General features: G+C 41.5%; 1 long non-coding RNA gene across 1 annotated transcript; it reads left to right on the forward strand.

Annotated features, from left to right (window-relative positions):
- Window positions 1-1,108: 1,108 nt before the first annotated feature.
- Window positions 1,109-11,747, forward strand: LOC140595918 (uncharacterized). The gene is made up of 4 exons (XR_011997866.1): window positions 1,109-1,191; window positions 1,846-2,047; window positions 4,856-6,443; window positions 8,097-11,747. It is a non-coding gene; the product is annotated as an uncharacterized lncRNA (long non-coding RNA).
- Window positions 11,748-12,021: the final 274 nt, after the last annotated feature.

Below are 12,021 nucleotides of genomic sequence, written 5' to 3' on the forward strand. Positions count from 1 at the left end.
AATGCTTGTGCTTATTCTTTTAACTGGTTGGTGATCTCATTATCCCAGTCAAGGATTTGATTTTGTATTTAATTTCTGGAATATGTTATTCACAACTTTGTGATCAAAAGTACCAATTCATATGGGATGTAAAAAAGATGCACCCCTATAGTGATCTATGAGTTCTTCACTCCTATCTGTTAAGTTAATTTTTATCATGGAAACCGTGGGTTTTCCAGTTCACTGTCCATTTACACCCAGGGTGAAAGCGTAAAGGTCAGCAAGGAATAGTTAATGACCAGAAAAGCTGCAAACTAAGGGACTTTAGGAAGTGTGAAATTGTACATTTTCATCTTTTCATCCTGCCTGGGAAAATCTACATTCTGTTAAGCCTGATATTTATTTATTTATTTATTTATTTATTTATTTATTTTATTTTATTTTATTTTATTTTATTTTATATATATATATATATATATATATATATATATATATATATATATTTAAGCCTGACATTTAAAAAAACATATCAAGATTTGGCAAAATGCTTAAATTTCCCAATCAATACATAAAATGTGGCATGCTCCCAAGTAGGCTTTGGCCTAGCGCTTTTTTTTTTTTTTTTTTTTTGATATAAAGAAACATATAATTCACAGGAATAAGCCAAGACAGTAAAACATTGGATGATAGAGAGCTTTTGAATATATAAAGTTCAGCATTTTCCCAATTGGGTTTAAACAGGCTTCCCTTAGGAACATTTTCTGCCACAGAGTGTTTATTACCTTGAATAATGCGACAGAAGGAAATGGAACAAAGGAGATTATTTTTACTAAATAAAAGCAGCCATCAACTCTCAAAAGATAAACTATCCAGATTTTAAGAAGAATACAGTTCACTAGAAAATCCTGGTGTCTTAATGATAATTTGGAGCAGCAGGTCGTATTTGCAACGTGCAAAGCATGCACTTGCGTTCAGTTTTACAGCTCAAGCATCCGCAGCTAGATGTCTAAAAACTGTCAAAATCTACAAAATGGTCTTACTTTCGTTAGTTGAGCCTGAACAAGCAGGAAGGCCAAAGTCCCAAGAGCGGGTTTTTGGCACAGAAAGGAACAGTTCATGTGAGTGGCTCACAGAGAAACGGAGGCTGAGATGAAAGCTCTGTAGACCCCAAGGGCTTCTAGGCGCTGTCAGGATTCACCGCGCTCTCCCCAGGTAGGATGCCTACAGCACCGTCGTCTCTGAGCTTCCAGAAAAATCAGCTGCTGGCTTTTTCCCTGGCAGGGGGCATTGGCTTTACCCTAACCCTTAAATCTGCAAGAGGCTAAAGATCACTCTTCTCTGGAGGAAAAGCCGGTAACAAACAAACAAGAGCTATTTTTTAATTCTTTTTAGAAGCTAAAGTAGAAAATAAGAAACCTTGTTGAACATTATTTCCCTGTTGCTAACCCATTTTTTTTCCTCCTAATGGAAATTATGTTCTCTTTTCTGACCCAGAATCGATTTATTAGATTAGTTTCTCAAGGAAAAGTTGAAAGCTTGTCGGCGAAGGTGGAGAGCAAACATAGATGCAAAATAAAATTAAGGAAATGAATACCACCAGATTTAAGTGCTCCTCTCTGCTACCACTTGCTTGTCTAAAATGTCAAATACTCCCTTTCCATGCTCCGAAGTCATCCTCAAGATACGAAGGGCTCTTCTACTGTAGGACGACTATCTCCTTATTGTCAAAAACCAAATTGGTGGACTACCGCCAACCTATACTGGGTGGCCTTGAAGGGTCTTCGACGTACGTTTTATGTGTGTATGATACAACGTGTGTCCTGTTCGATTATATTATCTCTTGGCAATATTGGCTTTTATCATCAGGTTTTCTCGTCGGACACGAGGCACCAGGAGAACGGGGACTTTGTGATCTTGAATCTCTGCAGTTGGTTCTGAGGGCAGACAACGCTGATTCTAACATCAGCGTTTAATAGGCTGACTCTCCACTGTGCAGCTGTCACCACTTTTATGGCTTCTGAGTGTAGGGTTTTGCTTATAGAAATGGACTCTTCAAAGGCAACAAGAGGTAATGTATTAGGAACCATGTAAATCAGCATCTGTGTCTCAATTTCCAGTGTGATTTGAGATTATCGCTGTGAAATCCCGGGCAATGCCTCATGATAGGTATCCGTGGAAGTCAACATACATTTAATAAATAATTCAGGAATGCTAAAAAATTATTATGCACTTAGACAAATAACCAGTAAAATTCCAGACACCAGAGAAAGCAATGGTAATCAGTGTCGTTTATGACATCATCTCCCTCATGGAGAAATTCACTGCTTCTCGGTTCATTGAATAAACTCTTTGGGGTTTAGCTTCATTAACATAAGTTGTCATAAGAGCACTTATCTCAACCTAAATTGGAAAAATGGAAATGCTCAAATTAAACTCATATTTAACATATGAAACTTCCAGACAACACTCCCTTGACAGTGAATATAATTCAAATATATTATGTATTTTTTTATGTGTAGTAGAGCTTTCAGCTATCTGTCCTACACACTTGAAAATGAATCATTTTATTTCTGCCCCGCAATTTAAATGATGCAGAGAAGAGTAAGCCTTCCGATTTCTGTTTCCCAGTAAAATGCGGTTTCATTTATTGGTCAAGAGGCTCATTGCAATACTCCTTCCAACAAGCTTCATTTTATTGTGGAGGAAAAATGAATTATGTAATCTGACCTTTATTTTTGGAACTCAGTGTTTGTCTCTGACACCATACATCGCCCTTGACCTTGCATCTACCTGCCTGGACACAAGCCCTGGGTTCCGCCAGGGGTTCCAGCTCCGGGAGCGCCTGCTCGCCTGCCCTCAGCTACCAGGTGGGGTCCTGGGTGCAGATCGCGGGGCCCAGACGCAGATGCCCCCGGCCAGCTGTCTCCCTCCTTGGCCCATCTCCCCTCGCACCTCCTACCTGTGGCATCAGCCTTGTCATCCTCCCAGGTGGAGCCCATAGGACACTCCTCTGATTCTGGGCATGGGGTTAGTCACTAAGGAACCCCTCTTCAAGGGGAACCATCTTATCTGCACAGGGTTACAGCAGACACCCTGAGCACCCATTGTCTTGGGTGCCTACAGCTCTAATAGTTCTGATTCTGGGCCAATGAGAACCCCGAGGAAGACATCTGAAAGCCGTGGGCTTCCAACAAGCTTCCTGTCGTTACACCCACACTGTCCTCCTACACTGAATGGCCGGGCCCACACTTAGTGTCTTGGTGATCCATCCCCCCATAGCTCGGTGCTGCTATTTCAGTGGATGCTCCTCTTGATCCCATTTTTGCAAAAAAAAAAAAGATGCAATATGAGGGATTAATTTGTTTGTATCTCCTGTAGTTCCATCTCTATATTTAACAGTTTCTTAGAATGACATGGTCACCAAAGATTATGTTGATATTAAAGATAAGCGGCCAAAGCCCCCCTCTCGTTGGATTTGGCTTATTAAACAGCACGAGGTCCTTGAGTCATAAGATATTAGGACAATAAAACATCGGCTATAAAGGTCAAACCGTTAATAAGTGTCTAGACGGGGAGAGAGTGACAAAGGTGTCCATGAAGGATGGTTCTGCTCGTGCTTTTTGTTATTGATGCAAACCATTTGTTTTCATTAAAATACACCAATTGGATGGAGGTCACTAGTAGCTCGAGAGGTGCTCCTGATGTATGCAGGCGGTCCAGGGTGTCACGACCTTGCATCCCACCGAAGAGAGCTCATGTCTCCGCTGCTTTAACCTGGGAACATAGAAGTCAGAGGCTCACCAAGATTTATCTGTGAAAACAGCCACACAGACTGAACCCTGACTAATAAATTTGCTAATTGCTTTATCCGGGAGTGGCCATCAGTCAGGGTTAAATATTCAGCAGCTCCGTCTTTTGAAGGTTCTCCTAAGGCTTCTGTGGGGACGTCAGTGATGTCACGGCTTACTTGTGGTGAGGGAGGAGCTCCCCCAGTCCCTCAGGGCCCTGTGATGGGGCTGCTGGACGTCAGGGATCAGGGACGTCAGCTGTCTCACAGGGCGCAGGGTGGGGAGCGGGATGCTCGCTCTCTTAGGGAAAACTGTGTCGCGAGCTTAAAGGAAGGCAGCTACCAGGAGTCCGAGCACATCCAGTAAGCGCAGTTCTGTAGGTTGTCCTGAAGTAAATGATTTTTGTAAAATGAAATGCAAAAAAACCTCACTAGCTATTTATAAATAGTCGTGATCAATCAAAATTCCCATATAGATTAAACCCCATGTCTCACTTAGTTAACGGTGACGTCAAGATCATAGGACATTGCAGGTGACGTGCTTCTCTACAAAGCACGTTCTGGAAACAGCCCCCTCCCCGCCAAAGGCAGGTAGTGTTTATTAATGCTTTTATTTTATTTTTTTTAAGATTTTATTCATTTATTCATGACAGACACAGAGAGAGAGGCAGAGACACAGGCAGAGGGAGAAGCAGGCTCCATGTAGGGAGCCCGATGTGGGACTCGATCCCAGGACTCCGGGGTCACGCCCTGGGCCACAGGCAGGCAATTAACTGCTGAGCCACCCAGGGATCCCCTTATTACTGCTTTTTAAGAACTGAGCAGAGTGTAAATTTTATATGCATATTATCATACTGTAGAGTCACTCAAAATACCTGATGTCTGATGCTTGCAAGCTCTTTCCTAACAGAAACACAACCTACAATGGTCTTCACTTGTTTTGTTCGGAGAAAAACATTTGGGTTTTCCTTGCTGCTGAAGAAGGGGAGAAAAATATTTCATTTTTCTGCCAAACGACAAAATTGGGAATATGCTGCTTGTAGTCTCTAAAAAGTGAGCGTGTTTTCTAATGGGCTGTGTTTCCCTTAGAGACGCATCAAGACTCTGACTTAACGCACGACTTGAAAGTGTCTCTTCACGCACGACGGTGACAGTTTTAATTCCCTAGAGGCAAGGAGGTAAGGATAAACACAGTCAGTCTGTGTTGGTCGTTTTCCCAGTGTGCATTTTCCCAGGGAAAGATTTGGGCAAACGGGCTAATTCCTCTGAGTTGCTTGCTTTGTATTGTGTCGTCTTCTATTTTGCATCTTTCTTTGGGTAACTGGTAAACAAAGAGCAAGCGGAGTCACAACTGCCACCGATGCGAGCTTTATGAATTCACATCATACTTGCGAGTGGAAGATCTTAAAGACCTTTCACCCCTCTTACAGCTCCGTGAGAATGAAGTAATTGCTCCTGGAATTTGGGAGGCTATTGATTGAAAGCTCTGGGGTATCTCCGGCGCACAGAGACTGAAGAGGCGCAGAGAGGGAGCTTGCCCCTTATCTACTTGGTTGGCAAAGGGACTCAGAATTGGGATGGGGGGTATTGTTTTTCTCATTCAGGTTGATGGAGATTTTAAATTTTTTTCCTACTTTTGTTTTTAGATCCTCACCCAATAAGGATTTTAGAGAGTGCTGATTTGTATAAAAGTAAAAAAATTGGGTTATTTCCTTATGGGAATTATACAAAAGCACCTTAAATACAACCTGCTATTTCAAGTACATAGACTGGTGGATCCTCTTTGATTAGAGCAAAAAAAAAATCTTCCTTAGTCCCAAACAGAAGGGTTGACTCACTATTTGGTGCAGACCTTTGATGCTGTAAAAATACCGACACAGATTATCCAGGGTGGAAAGCCATCCATAGCTAGGGTCTTCGATATGGAAACTCCACAGTCTTCTAAGTTGTCGTTCTGAAACTAGGCTGTGGGTTTAAAATACATTTTAAGAAAGGGGGCTAGATAATTTCCTTTGATTAACTTCAGATGAAACAAAATTCAAATACACATTCTTTGACGTGGCTCCTAAGCAGGTAGGAGAGCAAAGTGTAAAAGTAGCACCCGTGAGAAAGAGCAGAAGGGAATGCTAAACACAGCTGACCTTTGAACAACATGGCCTTGACCTTTGTCCACTTGTGTGCAGACAGTCTCATGATACAGTATTGTCCATGTATGCGTCTTGACAGCATTTTCTTTTCTCTAGCTTACTTTTGTTGAAGAATGCTGCATATGATACATAGGACACCCCAAAATACGTGCTAATTGACTGTGTTATTGCTAAGGCATTGGGTCAACAGTAGGCTTTTAGTAGTTAAGCTTTGGGGGAGTGGAAGGTTAGACCTGGATTTTTTACCACGTGGGGGTTGGTAGCCCTGGCATTTTCTTTTCTTTTCTTTTCTTTTTTTTAAGATTTTATTTATTTATTCATAGAGAGAGAAAGAGAGAAAAAGAGACATAGGGAGAACCAGGCTCCATGCAGGGATCCCGATGCGGAACTCGATCCTGGGACTTTGGGATCACGCCCTGGGCTGAAGGCAGATGGTCAACCACTGAGCCACCCTGGGATCCCCAACCCAGCATTTTCAAGAGTCAACTGTAGGACATTCTACGGAGGGAATTTTTGAAGCACCAAATTAGGTATATAATTAAACTATTTTATTTTTTATTTTTATTTTTTTTATAATTAAACTATTTTAAAGTTGTTCTCACTTAATACTTGAAAATCTCTGACAAAAGCAGAAACGTGGACAAATCTCACTCTGACATACAAAACTGTGGCTAAAGCTTTGCTGATAAAGTGTAGACATTTTCTGCAGAATGCAAATACTTAAAAAAGCTGATATTTAGTATGTACGATTTAGGCTCTCTACATTGGATAAGAAAACCTAAGCATCTGACAATTTGACATAATTTGTGGTGAAATTTATTTATTTATTTATTTATTTATTTATTTATTTATTTATTATTTTTTGTGTGTGTGGTGAAATTTAGAATGTTTGATGCTTGGACCTTCAATCTGTTGGCAACAATCTAATACCTTTATAGAGGGAAAGAACTCTTCAAAAGTGGGTTTAAGGGCCTGACAAATGCTTGTTCCATCGTTTTCCAAAGTATAACTAACCAAGCATCAGTACCAAGCCCTTTAGCTTCTTTATGGAAAGAGTTGACTGAGTTTTACAAGTAGGATGCCCACCTGTCATTTGCTTTTAATCTGTGAATTCCCAAAGCAACAGACGCACAGCAAGAAAAAAAAAAATCCCAGGAAGACATATCCTGTGCATCTTTCTCCCTTGACACATAATTTGTAGGTCTTGATGTAGCTGCATTGATAAAATGTTGGGTACGTAATAAGTGAAAATGAAGGCCATCCCCCTGCCTGACTTTCAAACAAGCTTAGATTGGCCGCATGTTCACAAATCGATGATTTTCTCATGGAAAGATAATACATTTTGGTGATGCTGGAGAAGTCAGATGCTGGAGAGGTCACTGTAGGGGGTTAAGGAAAGCTCTAGCAGTTGTCAGAACAGCAATTATTCCTGGGTGAACTTGGCTTGATAGAAAGAGCAACAGTCTTGCTGGGCTCCAACTGCTTTTCTGTTTGATTATGCTTATCAGTAATTAGGAGAAAGCATTGGGGGAAACCAAGTGTTGGGGAGAGAGTTCTGAGGCTGTCATTCTATGACAATAAAACATCCAAGTCAAAAACCGTCAGGCTGTTTTGTCCGCAGGGGGCCAAATAAGCTGTTTCAAGGTTACACGAAGCCAAAAATGGATTGTTCAGGAATGCTTCACGTGAACCCGTGCACATCTACAAGTCAATCTGAGAAACAATCATTTAATCAAAAAATTAGGAAAAACCCGTGAAATACGATCAGTAGAATAGTAACTAAATACTTCTGGGAAATCACTTCCTTCAACTGTTTGGGTTTGTAGACGCGGAACAGCCAAGATATACCTCAAATTTTCTCACTTGTAGCTGGTGAAGGAAAATCACGTAGCAGATTTTCAATCAATCGTAAGTAGAAAGTAGGACGGGGTTTGCTCAATCCCTGGACAAGCAGAGCCTGCTGCAGGACTCCTACAAAGAAGTTTCTTGTCTCCTTTTTTTTTTCTTACTACTATGTTGTATTTCATACAACATAAAATCTTACCTTAAAAATCTTCACCTTCCTGACCACACTTTCATTTGTCCTCTTGTCTCCCTCACTTTTTGATCCCATTGCATCTATTCTTCTAACCCACTGTGACTCCCATCACGTCGTGTCTCAACGCCTCTCCTTCATCATCCAGCCTTGACCCCGTCCTTCCTGTCCCATGTACGCATCATGCCAACTGCCCCTCGCCTACAGGATTCTCAGCAGGATTGCTCCTTTGCTCTCTTCCATTCGGCCTGGACTGCAGAACCCCGGCACAGGCGAGTCCCATCATTTCTTCTCTGCATTTGGGGGAGTATTTGCTGATCAAGAAAATTTTATAATCATGGGGAATAGTTGCTGTGACAATTTTGTGTTGCTTTGACAGTTTTGTGTTTTCCAATTTTTTTCAAAGATTTATTTATTTATTGAAAAAAATATATAGAGAGAGAGGTCTCACAGAAGCACATGCAGGGGGAGGAGACCAGGGAGAGAAAGTCAAACAGACCGTGTGGAGAATGAAGCTGGATGCAGGGCTTGATCTTACAACCCGGAGATCATGACCTCAGCCGAAACCAAGAGTTGGCTGAGGCTTAAATGACTGAGCCACCCAGGCACTCCTGTGCTTCCCAATTTTAATCAACCTCTCAGCTGTACCCAGAAATTTAATTTCCATTTGTCAGCAGATTTTTCAAGACTCTCCTTCAAGACTCAATGTTTCTTACACTGCTTATTTCTCTGACTTTCTGGTTATTCTTTCCAAATGTCTCCCCCTAGTACGTCTTAGACAGAGGAAGTCCCCTCGGTTTCCTGTGGCATCTTAGAGCAGAGCAACATCAATGCCAATGCTTTCCGTCCTCATGCTGGGGGTCTCATCTGCTTAGAGCCCTTTCCATCATCACTGAAATACCTTGAAATACACAATAAACCCCACGCCACTGACAACAATGACTTTTACAATCCTCAACAAGCCCACATTGCCCGACAGCTACTGATTTCTTTTTCACCTTCATAGAAGAACATTTGAAAGAGATAAGTCCGCTCTTATTTCGATTTCCTCACCCCCCACCCCCTACTGTGAAGTGGCTTCCTCTGCTTGTATTTCACTGAAACTGCCTTTTCCAAGGTCATCAGAAAACTACTAAGCGATGAATTACATGGCGGCTTTGAATTTTCTTTCTTGAGCTCCCTGCATCGTTTGACTCTCTGGAACCTTCTCCGATTCATATTAATACTCTCGTCTTTGGATCCAGCCGTCCCATGTTTGACTAGTTTTCTCTTACATCTGCTTCTTCCTTCCTAATATTTTTCCTCTCGGCTTTCCTTCCGTGAATATTAGCTTCTATGTGATCCTGCCTTAGGTCCTCTTCTTATCTTCTCTGTAACTCTGGGCCAAATCATCTGCTGCTAGGGCCTCAATCATTGTCTCTTTCTAATGATCTAAGCCAGTCAGGAATGCATTCCCTACAGACACCTCAGCTACTGCGGCTTGAGTAACAGGAGGATGGCTTTGTTGATATTACTATTTTTATTACGTCCTACAAAGCCTATAAGCTGACGGCAGGGCTGATGCACCCTCTCAAATGCTTCTTCTTCTTCTTTTTTTTTTTTTTTTTTTTTTTGTTCTTCCCTGCCATCCTTAGCTTCTGGTTCTTTTTCCTTAAAGTACACATCTCAGTGTTCAAGCATTAGGTCTCAACGTTGAATATTATAAAAGAGGAAAGAGAAAAAGAGGCTTCCTGGGAATTTTGCTTATGCCTTCCTGGACATAACTGTGGAAAATGCTCGTTCATACAAGGGCAAGAAATCAAGTTTTCATTTGAACAGCTTCTCATGGAGAAACAGAGTTCAATATGCTGCTGTTTGGTTCAACTATTCTACGACATCTGTTACTCTCCTGGATCGATCTCTGCACCACTCACTCACTTGACCTCCAAATTTCATATAAATATATCTCATACACACCCTCCAGACTGTACATACGCTCACACACACAGAGGTACAGACATACACACCCTTACAATCACATGCCATCAGTCACCTGGATGTCTTCACTCGGCTGCCCCCGATGCACCTCAAATGCAACAGGTGTCATAGGAACTAATGGACTTCCTTTTTTTTTTTTTAAAGATTTTATGTATTTGTTAATGAGAGACACAGAGAGGGAGGCAGAGACACAGGCAGAAGGAGAAGAGGCTCCATGCAGGGAGCCCAATGCAGGACTCGATCCCAGGACCCCGGGGTCATGACCTGAGCCAAAGGCAGACGCTCAACCACTGGGCCCCCCAAGTGCCCCGGAACTAATGGACTTCTATCTTCCAATCCCAAACACTTTCTCATATGTTACTTTTCTTAATGACTGCCAACTGCACCCATAGATCAGGTTTGGCACAACAGTTGACACTTCCCTGTCCTCTAAACAACATGTGGAGTCCTGCCAATCCTGCCCGTAACAAATCTTCACCATACTCTCTGTTCCTACTGTTTTATTTTAGTCTGAATGATATTTATCCATCCCAGAAGTTCTCTCTTCCTCCAGTCCTTTTGTCGTTTATCAAAATATTATCTACATCATAATTCTAGTAATCTTTTGATAGTAAGTATAGATTATGGGTGATATGGGTGATTGAGTGTGGATGTGTTTTCCTTCTTTCTCTACTGGTCTTACCAGCAATAAGATTCATATTCTCTGCCACTGGAAGGGTATTTTCTTTGTAGATCTAATTCTGTGTGACTCGTTTAAAGTCTACACTTGAAACAGATGGGGTAAATAAATGTCCAGGGAGTGAAAAATTGGATAAGTAGAACGATTTTGTTGTTGTTGTTGCAGGCCTTAACCGCTTTCCTTAGGGTGTCTATACTTTTGGAGTTACTCCGTACTATAATATACTATTCCATAAAATAAACAGAAGCAATATTTAAATTTTTTGTTGACTCTTTTTTGTACTGAGTTGGCTAAAATGCAAAGAAATGAGTAACTATAACCCTAGACTCCCCAAATTTCCTAACCTGAAGTCAATTCCTAGGGATCTTCACATCTTAGAATGGGGGTGGAGATGATACGGACTTCTTTCAGAATTTCTCAGAAACTAATTATTTATCCTGTGTTCCCTACCTCAGTGAGGATTGCCAGTTTTAGCAAATGGAAATATTTCATCTGGCAAAGCAAACCTCATTAAGTCATCCAACATCTAACCAGATTCCAAAGGTACAAACTGGGTGTGACCATTAAGCTCATCTTAGCTCACTTCTCCACTGCCAGTAGTCTTCTCTCACCTGGCTTATTGTTCCAGGCTCTCAACTGCTGTCTCTGCCTCCAGGCTTACCTCCTTGCATTCCGTCCACGGCATCGCAGACAGAAACTCTTCCTAAACTGCAAATCTAATCTGCAATTCCATTCATCCCTCTGGATAAAGTCCATGCACCTTACGTTGGCATCCCAATTCCTCTATGGCATGGCCTCTGTCCAGTTTTATAGAATCTTCTGCAGAGGAACTGAAATTACTCTGTGGGGTTTGGGGGCAGCACATAAATATTTCAGATCAAAGAAACAAAATGGGAGTTAGAAAACTTGGCACATCGGAAATTATAACACACAGTAAATATGGATGGAAAAGGAGAAGGGGACTGCATGTGAGTAATAGAGGGACACGGGCATTGATGGCCAGGTTTTACAACAAAGAGTCTTTCTTATTTCCTCTGGGAAACTTGCCATCTGCCTAGAAGAATGGATTATGTGTCCTTGTATTTTCCACTACTACATTCAATTGGGGGTTGGGGGGTTGAGAAAGGAATTTACTAGCAAGAAATGCACTGTTTAGGCAAGGTTGCCCTCCTAAGGAGAGTGGAAGGAGTCTAACAGTAAACTTCCTAGTATTGACCAGGAAATTCCACATTGACTGGTTAAAAGTTACATTTGTGGAGAGTTGAAATGGCAGTAGGGCTAGGTATTAAGTCTTGGTTTGCTGACCTAATCCAAGTAGTACTATTTGGGGCCTGTGTTTTCTCTTTTACAGAGTGAAAGCTAACTACATTTTAGTATCCAGAGGAACTGTCTTAACTTCATGGATTTCAAAGGCTTC

Source organism: Vulpes vulpes, chromosome 16 (assembly GCF_048418805.1).
Source record: "Vulpes vulpes isolate BD-2025 chromosome 16, VulVul3, whole genome shotgun sequence".
In the NCBI taxonomy this organism is placed as follows: Eukaryota; Metazoa; Chordata; class Mammalia; order Carnivora; family Canidae; genus Vulpes; species Vulpes vulpes.